At 43.2% G+C, this 13,598-nt stretch overlaps 1 pseudogene; it reads left to right on the forward strand.

The window, feature by feature from the left end:
* Positions 1–3,731: 3,731 nt before the first annotated feature.
* Positions 3,732–3,849, forward strand: LOC124723108 (annotated as a pseudogene).
* Positions 3,850–13,598: the final 9,749 nt, after the last annotated feature.

The raw sequence follows: 13,598 nt of genomic DNA on the forward strand, positions 1-13,598 counted from the left end.
CGAACTTCCCAGAATGGGGTCTCCCAGCCATCGATGCCATACGCTGATTAAAATAAAAAAAAAAAAAAAAGTTCAAATGGCTCCGAGCACTATGGGACTTAACATCTGAGGTCATCAGTCCCCTAGAACCTAACTAACCTAAGGACATCACACACATCCATGCCCGAGACAGGAGTCGAACCTGCGACCGTAGCGGTCGCGCGGCCCCGGACTGTAGCGCCTAGAACCGCTCGGCTACTTCGGCTGGCACGCTCATTTCATTTCACTTCAGTGTATCACGAAGTACCCTGAGGTATCGAATCATAATGACGTTTTGGTCATTCTTGTGTGTTTCATCTGCTACTGTGGACCTATGGAAGAAGGGGTGGCCGCCGCTTTGATCATTTATTTAATCATATTATGCACTTCCTTTCCTTATTCCACTCATATTGCTATGAATTATTCAATGAATGTTTGTTATGAAAGTAAATTCGTCTGCAGAGCTGATGTAGGACATAGCTGTGTGTTTAGTTTTTGGTGCCAATCTAAATTCTTGGGAAAGAACAGTTCAAAGAACGGTAGTTCGTATTATCGTGAAGTCGGGGAGAGGATGTCAAAGTTTAAATAAGCGAGCTGGTATCACAAACAGCAAAAACAAAGGTGTTTTCCAAGACGGCGAAATCTTTCTTTCCCCATATAAGTCACGAAATCTCTTCTGCGAATGCTAAAATATTCTGTTGACTCCCACCTACATAGTGAGAAATGATCGTAGCGATGAAATAAGAGAAATCAAGGCCGCCACGTGAATACTCTGATGTGTTCATTTTTCCACGTGGCATTCGACAGTGTAATGGTAGGGAAATGGTCTGAAATTGGTTTTATGAACCAGCTGCCACGAACGTAAGCGTGAAATTTTGTATCTGTGGGTATCTACGGCTTCCAGATGTACGATTAAGCCGGCCGTGGTGGCCGAGCGGTTCTAGGCGCTACAGTCTGGAACCGCGTGACCGCTACGGTCGCAGGTTCGAATCCTGTCTCGGGCATGGATGTGTCTGATGTCCTTAGGTTAGTTAGGTTTAAGTAGTTCTAAGTTCTAGCGGACTGATGACCTCAGAAGTTAAGTCCCAAAGTGCTCAGAGCCATTTGTACGATTAAAGAAATATCGCATTGCAACCTACTGCAGACCACGTTTCCGTTTACATAAGCGTGATCTGCAGAGTAGTTATGCAGATGCAGAAGCGGCTGCAACTGGCGCGCACAGTAGTACCACAGTCTGGGCTCACCCATTGGGGGGGTAGCGGCGGGGGCTGATTGAATTAGGGCGGGTCTGCGCGCTGATATCTGTGCTTTTGATGTGGGCCGGCAGCTGGTCGATGGCGATAATGAGTTGCGATTGAACGGCAGACCACAGGCACGAGTCGACGTTTCCAGCAAATGGCGGAGGATCAATTGCTGGCTGCTGGCGTTATGGTGCCGAGCCGGGTTAGTTGTCTATGCTAATAAAGCGGTCTCCCTGACGTTTCCGTCAGCAGGAGCCCACAAGTTCTACATCCGCAGCCATAACCTGCGAAGTGCGTGCCAACAGGCAAATCTCTTTGTGCTACTTATACGACTTCTCGCCCCTCCATTCGTGTATGGAACACGGGAGGAAAGATAGCTTCAGAGCGTCTTTGTAGACTGCGTTCAATCTAATCCTGTTTCACGGTCCATTCAGTAGCAATGCGTAAGGGCTTTGCGTCTCGGTGGTGATGTTCTGTCTACTTAGAAAACGTCCTCTCACCTTTTAGTGATTTCGACTTCTTCTGTAGCAGTCCCTCCTGCGATATTAGAAAACGAGCCATGTTCCTCGACAGAAAATGCTATAGCGGAACCAGTCCCACTAAATATATCTAAAGGGGGCCACAAAGGGTATCATTCCAAATTCTCTGTTTTAACTAGCTACAGTATTGAATGATAAAAGGTCATAAAATGAATATTACGATATATTTTAACTTCTTTGATATGAGTTAACCGCCAGGTTCATACTAATCTGAAGTTATATTTTCATCATTTACACATAAAACTACGCTCTACTAAAACTGAGGTTCATTAATGTTGGTACACCAGGTAAATGACGTAATAAACGATAGAATTACCGGTAGTATTGGTGGAATTGGCATGGAAAGAAACATAAATGGGTATGTAAGAGAGAAAATCGGAGCTGAAGACTTATGTTTGATTCTTTGTTTGTTTCGTTGCTTGTTTTGCACATAATAGTGCGAGTCCATTGTGTATTTTAAGTCCTTAGAGAACATTAGCTGCATTTTTATGTTATAAAAATCGATTGATCGCATAACTTCTGCGCTTTTATCCAACCAAAGTAATTACTTTTGATGCAAGTACATGAAAAAACGTAGAAATGTACATATTATTCTTATTTTGTGCCCAATAGTACGTTCTTCATCATGATGAAAGGCAAGAATTTCTTGTTATTATTGATAAATGCAAAAGTTGTTTATGAATAACAGACCATGTTTTATATAACTTCGACGAAGTACTGATGTGATGTTTGATATATTTTTGTCTGGTGTTTTTTTATTTTATCTTTTTGTTGAGGAATTTCCATTTTCTTGGTCTGTATGATAAGTCTGCATCGTTTTCTTTATTTTTACTGCACTATCCCTGTGTTTCACGTTACAAATCTACAGTTTTCGCATTAAACGCGGATTAAACATTGACAGTTTCAGTTGCGCTATAAACAGTGTTTATTCTCAGGTAACAGACAGGAGATAACTATGTATAACAAAACATTCCATAGTTTACCCGACCCTTATATATCCTCATCAGTTAGTAGATGGTTCACCACTTTCGGTTTTCAATGGAATGTGGTAAAACGCTGATGGCATACGTAAAGAAAGCGATTGTTATGAGGTAACGCCCGATATGTATGCGACGCGCCTAACGTACGGGTAACGCAGGTACGACCATAACTGACCAAAGCTACTAGGAAAACTACCTAAGTCTACACTTACTTACGGTAGTCTGCAGTAGCTTACGGTAGTTTCACAACTCTGTTCACAAACGATCACAGACGCTCTTAATACCCAGCTTATGGCACGAACCTTATTACCAGAACAATAACAACGGATTTTCTTTGAAATAAAATGCTCGGTCTATATTACAGAAATCAGTCACTTTGAAAACAGAGTTCTCTGTCACGATTCGTATAACACGTCAAGCGGCTTTTAGTTATCCATTAAGTCACAGTTCATACAGAATATCCGAATTCGCACTGCCGGTTTTATCATTTACCCGTTAACACTTTACAGCACTCCACGATTGATTTTAGACCATATTTCCGCAAAATTGCAACACCTTTTCAGAGCTAACATAAAAGCTTTTGATCATAATGATGGCTGAGCTTACAGTCCTCCTAGAGCCAACAAGGCAATTTTCTAGCTCAAAAAATAAGCTCGAATTTTCCTTCTGCTGACTGGCTGAGAAGCATTATCGCCAGCCAGCTATCAGTATTGAACCACGCTTTCCCGCATCTTCTGCTATGAACCAATGATGACATAATACGTTTTCAGGCCAGTTTATTAAATGAACAAATTTATAAAACCCACAGTCAACAAAATTACTACCTTTTTACTCATCTGAATTACTGTACTATGTTTCTTGTTTCCCCAGTACTAGAAACGTGTGAGTTTTACACTACACAGTTAGTGAGTGATTCAGTCTCGTTGTCCAGATACAATTCTCGTTCTGCCATATACAATGGCCTTGCCGCAGTGAATACAGTGGTTCCCGTCAGATCGCCGAAGTTAAGCACTGTCGGGCGTGGCTGGTACTTGGATGGGTGACCATCCGGGCCGCCATGCGCTGTTGCCATTTTTCGGGGTGGACTCAGCCTCGTGATGCCAACTGACGAGCTATTCCACCGAGTAGTAGCGTCTGCGGTTAAAGAAAACCATCATAACGACCAGGAGAGCAGTGTGCTGACCACACGCCCCTCCTGTCCACATCCTCATCTGAGGAGGACACGGCGGTCCCGATGGGGCACTTGTGGCCTGAAGACGGAGTGGTTTTGTGCTTCGTGCATATACAGAGTTGATCTACATATCGATATTCGTTGTCATATTAGTTCACATTAAAGCCTTTATTCACACTAATAATTATATATACTGAATCAGCAATCTCTATAAATAAATATCAGTTCCAGCATGTTTAAAAATCGTCACGTAAGAACGGTTCGATCGATTTGGTTGATTTTTTATTTTTTATTTTTTTTTTGCTTTTTGGTTCCCAGCTGTCAGGACAAGGTATGTATGAAATAAAATATTTAGATTATCCACCGGAAAAGTCGAAAATCTGGATGGTATTTTTGTATTAAAATTTCGATGAAAGAAATATGACTGTCAGTTTGACACATCTGTTGTCATATGATTTCTTAAAAAAGATGTGACATACAGTCTGACAGTTGTAATGTCGCATGTTTCCATAACAACAACAAATTGCGCATTGAATATTGATGTTTTGCGAAAAAAGAATACAATTGAAAGCGATATTTCAATGTGTTATCGGTGGTGATCATCTCCTTGGAGTGTTGCGAAGATTGAGCCAGTGTATGTTCGCGGTAATTTCGTGTGTTGCAAACATTCATTGATTTCAGTTCGCGGTTTATTACTTTGGAAAAAATACCACCAGGATGGCACCAAAATATCAGGTGGCGTACGCACATTGTAGTCCAACTACATGATTGTCGAGTTAATGAGACTGACGAAGAGCGTAGACAGCGTTTGGGGGCAAAATGAATAGGAATTTTTGAAGCGCGGTCTATTATGACTCCGGAACAACGGACACAGTCGAGTTCCAGTCCCGCAGTTGGAGCTTACGCACAAAAGAATTTGAAATGTCAACAAAACACAGTCAGACCTGTGTTATTGGTGGTGATCATATCTTTGGTGTGTTGCAAAGATTAAATTTATGTCAGTTCGTGGTGATCTGGTGTATTACAAACATCAAGCTGTTTTCAGCTGGTGGTTTATTTCTTTGGAAAAAATGCCACCAGTGAGGCGTTGAAATATCGGTCGGTGTACAAGCAACCCAAGGCAACCATATGATCGTAGAGTCAATGGGAGTGACTACAAGCGTAGACATCGTTTGGAGCCAAATAGAATAAGAATATTATACAATAAACACTTTCTGTTAAACCGGCTAACAGAAAGAACATGCTACGTTGTGCTGTGAAAATGTGCGTTTTTTTTCTCCTTTTCGCAGTCATTTTAACAGAAACCAGGAATGTTGTGTTTATGGCGAAATCTATGATTTTAAAATTATAATACGAGGCCTGTTCGGAAAGTGAGGACCGATTTGTCGCAAAATGGAAACCACCGTGAAAATAAAAAATGTTTTATTTGTAACAGTTAGCTACACCTTCCAGCTACTTCTCTACCAAGTCGCAGCTCTGACTTAGACATCTGTCGTAGCGTTGTACCAACTTTCCAATACGCTCGTCATAGGATGCCGCCTGTGCTTCCTGCCTATTATCTACGCTGGTCTACAGCCCGCTGTCTGCGTCAGAACGTTGTCTTCATAGCTAGCGGTTCATGTGAGCTGAGAAGAAACTCAAGGGGAGTCAATTACAGACTATGTTCATCTACATCTACATGGTTGTTCTGCAATTCACACTTAAGTGCCTAGCAGAGGGTTCATGGAGCCATTTTCATACTACTTCTCTACCATTCCACTTTCGAATGGGGCGTGTGAGAAAGGAACACCGAAATCTTTCCGTTCGAGCTCTGATTTCTCTTATTTTATTATGATGATCATTTATCCCTACGTAGGTGTGTGTCAACAAAATATTTTCGCATTCGGAAGAGAAAGTTGGTGATTGAAATTTCGTAATTAGATCTCGCCGAAAATAAAACCGCCTCTGTTTCAGTGACTGCCACCCCAAGTCACGTATCACATCAGTGACACTCTCACCCCTATTGCACGATAACACGAAACGAGCTGCCCTTCTTTGCACGTTTTCGAAGTCCGCCGTCAATCCTACCTGGTAAGGATCCCACACCACTCAGCAATATTCCAGCAGAGGACGGACAAGTGTAATGTAGGCTGTCTCTTTAGTGGGTCTGCCGCGTCTTCTAAGTGATCTGTCAACAATGCGCAGTCTTTGTTTCACCTTCCCCACAATATTATCTATGTGGTCGTTCCAATTTAAGTTGCTCGTAATCGTAATTCCTAGGTATTTAGTCGAATTGACAGCCCTTAGATTTGTGCGATTTATCGTATACCCAAAATTTATCGGATTTCTTTTAGTACTCATGTGGATTACCTTGCACTTTTCTTTGTTTAGTGCCAGTTGTGGGTGATCAAACACTTCCCGACGAAAACGCTGCAGCAGCATCTTCATTGCCCCTTTAGAGTGCGGCCGACAATTGTCATGGAAAGGAAGCGTACGACAGTTATATTATGTGGACTGCATGACATGAGACAAAATCTCACACCAGGCCCTCATATTTGGGAGGCACTATCGTTCTAAGCACCTTTACGTGTTCACTATGCGCTCAGAACAGAAAGGGGCGACGTGGCACGATTGACGTGCATACTACAGACACTATCCAACACATCTATGCAAAGCTTCATTGCATTTTCACTGTGGTTTCCATTTCGCATCTCTTCCGACCTTACTTTCCGAATACCCCAAGTAAATTTATACGATCGTAGATTGTAACCATGCGAAATAGCCATTAAATGTCCTTTCCCGACAGATCCAGAAATTGGAAATGTATGTCTAATACCCTTTGCACTAATAATTCGAACCGATTTACCCAATCCCATTGCCTTCTACTCCCAGTCAAGGTTCCGTTTGCAATAACAACCAGTAACGTCAGACTTAGGGGTAGGAAAAATTGGACAGAGAAAGGAGAGGGGGGGAGAAAATAGATATAAAGAAGGAGAGGGAAGGCATGAACAGAGATATGAGGAAGGAGGAGATGGATAGAGAGAGTGTAGCGTAATACACTACTGGTCATTAAAATTGCTACACCATGAAGAAATGCAGATGGCTGCGTTCATTGGACAAATACACTCCTCGAAATGGAAAAAAGAACACATTGACATCGGTGTGTCAGACCCACCATACTTGCTCCGGAAACTGCGAGAGGGCTGTACAAGCAATGATCACACGCACGGCACAGCGGACACACCAGGAACCGCGGTGTTGGCCGTCGAATGGCGCTAGCTGCGCAGCATTTGTGCACCGCCGCCGTCAGTGTCAGCCAGTTTGCCGTGGCATACGGAGCTCCATCGCAGTCTTTAACACTGGTAGCATGCCGCGACAGCGTGGACGTGTACCGTATGTGCAGTTGACGGACTTTGAACGAGGGCGTATAGTGGGCATGCGGGAGGCCGGGTGGACGTACCGCCGAATTGCTCAACACGTGGGGCGTGAGGTCTCCACAGTACATCGATGTTGTCGCCAGTGGTCAGCGGAAGGTGCACGTGCCCGTCGACCTGGGACCGGACCGCAGCGACGCACGGATGCACGCCAAGACCGTAGGATCCTACGCAGTGCCGTAGGGAACCGCACCGCCACTTCCCAGCAAATTAGGGACACTGTTGCTCCTGGGGTATCGGCGAGGACCATTCGCAACCGTCTCCATGAAGCTGGGCTACGGTCCCGCACACCGTTAGGCCGTCTTCCGCTCACGCCCCAACATCGTGCAGCCCGCCTCCAGTGGTGTCGCGACAGGCGTGAATGGAGGGACGAATGGAGACGTGTCGTCTTCAGCGATGAGAGTCGCTTCTGCCTTGGTGCCAATGATGGTCGTATGCGTGTTTGGCGCCGTGCAGGTGAGCGCCACAATCAGGACTGCATACGACCGAGGCACACAGGGCCAACACCCGGCATCATGGTGTGGGGAGCGATCTCCTACACTGGCCGTACACCACTGGTGATCGTCGAGGGGACACTGAATAGTGCACGGTACATCCAAACCGTCATCGAACCCATCGTTCTACCATTCCTAGACCGGCAAGGGAACTTGCTGTTCCAACAGGACAATGTACGTCCGCATGTATCCCGTGCCACCCAACGTGCTCTAGAAGGTGTAAGTCAACTACCCTGGTCAGCAAGATCTCCGGATCTGTCCCCCATTGAGCATGTTTGGGACTGGACGAAGCGTCGTCTCACGCGATCTGCACGTCCAGCACGAACGCTGGTCCAACTGAGGCGCCAGGTGGAAATGGCATGGCAAGCCGTTCCACAGGACTACATCCAGCATCTCTACGATCGTCTCCATGGGAGAATAGCAGCCTGCATTGCTGCGAAAGGTGGATATACACTGTACTAGTGCCGACATTGTGCATGATCTGTTGCCTGTGTCTATGTGCCTGTGGTTCTGTCAGTGTGATCATGTGATGTATCTGACCCCAGGAATGTGTCAATAAAGTTTCCCCTTCCTGGGACAATGAATTCACGGTGTTCTTATTTCAATTTCCAGGAGTGTATATTATACTAGAACTGACATCTGATTACATTTTCACGCAATTTCGGTGCATAGATCCTGAGAAATCACGACCCAGAACAATCATCTCTGGCCGTAATAACGGCCTTGATACTCCTGGGCATTGAGTCAAATAGAGCTTGGGTGGCGCGTACAGGTACAGCTGCCCATGCAGCTTCAACACGATACCACAGTTCATCAAGAGTAGTGACTGGCGTATTGTGACGTGCCAGTTGCTCGGCCACCATTGACCAGACGTTTTCAGTTGGTGAGAGATCTGGAGAATGTGCTGGCCAGGGCAGGAGTCGAACACTTTCTGTATCCAGAAAGGCCCGTACAGGACCTGCAACATGCGGTCGTGCATTATCCTGCTGAAATGTAGGGTTTCCCAGGGATTGAATGAAGGGTAGAGCCACGGGTCGTAACACATCTGAAATGTAACGTCCAGTGTTCAAAGTGCCGTCAATGCGAACAAGAGGTGACAGAGACGTGTAACCAATGGCACCCCATACCATCACGCCGGGTGATACGCCAGTATGGCGATGACGAATACACGTTTCCAATGTACGTTCACCGCGATGTAGCCAAACACGGATGCGACCATCACGATGCTGTAAACAGAACCTGGATTCATCCGAAAAAATGATGTTTTGCCATTCGTGCACCCAGGTTCGTCGTTGAGTACACCATCCCGCAGGCGCTCCTGTCTGTGATGCAGCGTCAAGGTAATCGCAGCCATGGTCTCCGAGCTGGTAGTCCCTGCTGCTGAAAACGTCGTCGAACTGTTCGTGCAGATGGTTGTTGTCTTGCAAACGTCCCCATTTGTTGGCTCAGGGATCGAGACGTGGCTGCACGATCCGTTACAGCGATGAGGATAAGATGCCTGTCATCTCGACTGATAGTGATACGAGGCCGTTGGGATCCAGCACAGCGTTCCGTATTACCCTCCTGAACCCACCGATTCCATATTCTGCTAACAGTCATTGGATCTCGACGAACGCGAGCAGCAATGTCGCGATACGATATGCCGAAATCGCGATAGGCTACAATTCGACCTTTATCAAAGTCGGAAACGTGATGGTACGCATTTCCTTACACGGGGCATCGCAACAACGTTTCAGCAGGCAACGCCGGTCAACTGCTGTTTGTGTATGAGAAATCGGTTGGAAACTTTCCTCATTTCAGCACGTTGTAGGTGTCGCTACCGGCGCCAACCTTGTGTGAATGCTCTGAAAAGCTAATCATTTACATATCACAGCATCTTCTTCCTATCGGTTAAATTTCGCGTCTGCCCCGTCATCTTCGAGGTGTAGCAATTTTAATGGCCAGTAGTGTAGATGTACCGGGAACAGTAGCTGGTATTCTACAGAGACGGGATGGAGGAGGAGGAGAAGATGGACGAAGGGAGGGTATAATGGATAATGGATTATACTGTAAATGATGAAAGTATGTGAATGTAGCTTGCCGCTAACTTGGTGTAATGTTTTGTCTGTACAGAGGTGTATCTGTCGCCTTTATTACCCCTTCACTCCCACACATAAATCGGTACAATAAAGTTAGGGCCTCCTGTTTTATCTTTAGGCTGATCCGTGATAAGACAGGCAAACTATTATACTAATGGAGGATTCTGAGTATTTTCTCGAATTTCATTCGCTCTCTCTCTCTCTCTGTCCTTTATCTATGTACAGTTTTAAATATAATATTTCATTTACGTGAAATCAGCCCAATAGAATCTCTGGTGGAGCCCTTCGTCTTAATACTCAGCGGCTGGCTTGCTGGAAAAGATCTTTACATTTATTATTACTGTTAAGCGCTGCATTCAGTTGGGAAAATCGATCGTTTGAACAATTCGTTCATTTTACGACAGATTTAGAATTTCAGATGTGGACGAAGCCTTTTTGGACGATTTTATAAAAACTCGGTGACTGCAGGCTCTCTTCGTCACAGCTGAAACTTCCTCACTAATTACAGGGCCAAGGCGATCGTCAATGATTCAGACAAAGAACTCATTCGTCATTCACTCTAGAATAAAAGGGTCACAAACCTTATTTCTGAGGAAAATTGTATATTCAATCCATCTCCATTACATGTTCCGTTTCCTGTTGATTCCAAGTCTTACTTAATTTGCGTTTACAGTTTTTCTCTCTCTTCAAATAACCCGCTAGTGGCACAAACGTTAATAGCTCGCTTTAGCGAGAAGAAGAGCAAATATGTCTCTTTTAGCAACCCGACAATCTTCCAACATATACTTCCGAAGCTGTCCTAGTTATCCGTTCCTAACAACCATGGAGAATACATATATGTATCTCTGTTCTTCCAAAGAATAAACGTACTAGAAAAGTACCTTGGCGTCGACGAGCAGTCGGCGCATATATTACTAGAAAATCCGATCAGATACTTTCCAAAAGTGAATAAATGTGGATGATTTGATTGATAATTATTAATTATTGCGTGGTAGAGGGTAATTTTCCGTGGGGAGATTACAATGCCCCTCGCAGCGAGCGAAGTTTGTGAGCTCAATTTTTATTTGCCGGACACACTTCGCGAGCTATCTATTACTGTGGATAACCCGGAAGTGATGATTGTCAGTCCTCCGACTGAAAAAGAATATTATGTTTAAGACAGACGAAGAAAAGAAATGTTGAAAACAGAAGAAATGAAGAGACAGGTACCGCGGCTGTATTGCTTTTACGTGCATCTAGGTGTTATGTTTGCTGTGCACAAGATGATCTTTCATGAAACTGTTATCAGGGTCTACCCATTCGGGAACTTTCTTAAGCAGGGAAACCTTGGAAAACCTCTTAAGCCTAGAAGCCTACGGTACATAGAAGATAGGAAAGCCTATAGAAGGAAAAAAAATAATTTTGAAATAGATCTCTAAAGGAAAGACATGGATCAATTTATATCACGATTTGGAGAAGAGTTATTTGTGCCTCTAGCAAAAAAAAAAAAAAAAAAAAAAAAAAAACATTTTACAATAAATAACGTGAATTTTCGTTTTAAAATCTTGTTCCTAGGACAATATCTTGCGGTGCTAAAACTCCCCCGGGTCATGCATGTCCCCGACGTCGACATTTGTAGTCGGTCTTCTACGTGGCCCACTTTGTAGTCGGTCTTCTACGCGGCCCACAATGGGAAGAGTAGAAGGGACAGGGATACTCGAATTCACATGCAACATTCATTCCAAAAGAATTAGCAATGACCAAAAGGGAAACTCTTCCTGTAAGAGAACTGGTTAGGTTGCACCGTCCAAGATTCTCCTTTTTGAAAGCAAAATCCTTATGGCTTCATGCATCCTTTTTGTTACGACGTACTTCAAGGAATTTAGCCATTAACTAATGATATTGCCAAAAGCATCATCATATTTACTCTCGTTTGAATACTCTTTTTGACTTTCCATCCCCACTTGTGCTTATAAGTCCAAAAGTTCTGACACATTTTCTATCACTGATTTGTTCTTCGTAATTTAAAGGATTCATGCAACTTACAATAGATTTTGGATTCAAATCATCGAATAATGGAAAGTGTAGTTCATTTTATACAAAGACATAATCCATCATTTCCTTGAAAAGTCATATAATTTATCTATACTCAAAAACTTTTTATTCTAAATACATATGTTTCTCCGCTTGATTGCTGTAATGTAAAAGTTATTAGCATTGAGGAATGCGGATTCACTTCTTTCATTTATTCTCTGATTCATACGGCGTTCATACATGCACATATATGGAAATGGATTTTTCAAACAAAATTCCCAAACGAACACGAACCATTAAATAACTACTAATCCTATGAATATTACTTTCTTTAATCATTCATTAATAAATTAAAATCTCCTAACTTCTAATTATAACACCTTTTCTTTTTAAAGTTCAACATGAATCAGTTTACCCTCACGTTTGATGCGAGTCTCTTACAAAGCATATCTGTGTCGTCTATATCGATTTTAACTCTCGCGGGGACTGATGACCATAGATGTTAAGTCCCATAGTGCTCAGAGCCATGTTTAACTCTCGCGTCGACGTCAACTGTTTTGCGCGGGAAATTATCTTTGCGGCGTTAACCGTCACTCACGATTCACTACCACAACACATCCCTTCACACGTTTACACATCTAAGCGTGCACTTGAGATTAATTATGAACATTCACTCGGAACCTCTTTTGATTATTCAGCGTCATTTGCGGGAAACATTTCATTCTTCTTGAAGGTCAGTTAGATCCTTTATAAATCTTGATGACATTAGCAATGCTAAAGTTCCATGTTCACCCAAACACAGGTGAAGCCTATCTCCACTATCTTCTTTGCAACACGCGATAGTAATAGTTAGTCACTATTTCTATAGTCTATGTCTCTGATTAATTATTTCAATTTAAAGTTTTCTAACACTACACACACAGTTTATTGTTATGTTTTTTTTTCTTTTTTTTTTTTACGAGCGTTCATCTCTGTCACTCGCAACACCATTCCTCCCTATCTTCCAATCTTCATTATATTTTTTCAAGTCGTTATGGGAAAATAACCCTTTTATTTTGTTCGATCCCGGGTATGCTAATAGATAAGCCCCAGGAACTTGATTCTGTTTACTGCAAAATGGGATTTCTGTAGGTTAGCAGTTATTCTCATGGTTTTGAACACGTCCAACACCCGGCTCAGTAAGGTAATATGCTCCTCCCAAGTCTTCGATGCAATAAGCAAATCATCAACAAACACTGTTATCCTGGTTCTTAGTTCTGGGCCTAGTGCATAATCTAGAGCTGCTATAAAGATTCCAGCACTAATGTTGAGTCCGAAAGGAACTACAGTAAATTGGTAACTTCTTCCGGAATAAATGAAAGCCGTATATTTCCTTGATGACTCATCCAGCTTGACTTGCCAATAAGAACTCCGCAAATCAATACTTGTCAAATATTGGACATCCTGGAACCGTTGTATAAGTTCGTCTATGTTTTCCGGATGTGTTCTCACTGGAATTATAATTTTATTTATTTCTCTGGCGTCGAGTACCAGTCTCACAGTCCCATTTGCTTTTGGCACGACCAACAATGGGGAGCAGTATGGGCTTGTAGAGGGTTCGATCAAACCCCATTTCAACATGCGATCTATTTCTTTCTGAACTTGAGCCTTT

This window comes from Schistocerca piceifrons, chromosome 1 (genome assembly GCF_021461385.2).
Source record: "Schistocerca piceifrons isolate TAMUIC-IGC-003096 chromosome 1, iqSchPice1.1, whole genome shotgun sequence".
Lineage (NCBI taxonomy): Eukaryota > Metazoa > Arthropoda > Insecta > Orthoptera > Acrididae > Schistocerca > Schistocerca piceifrons.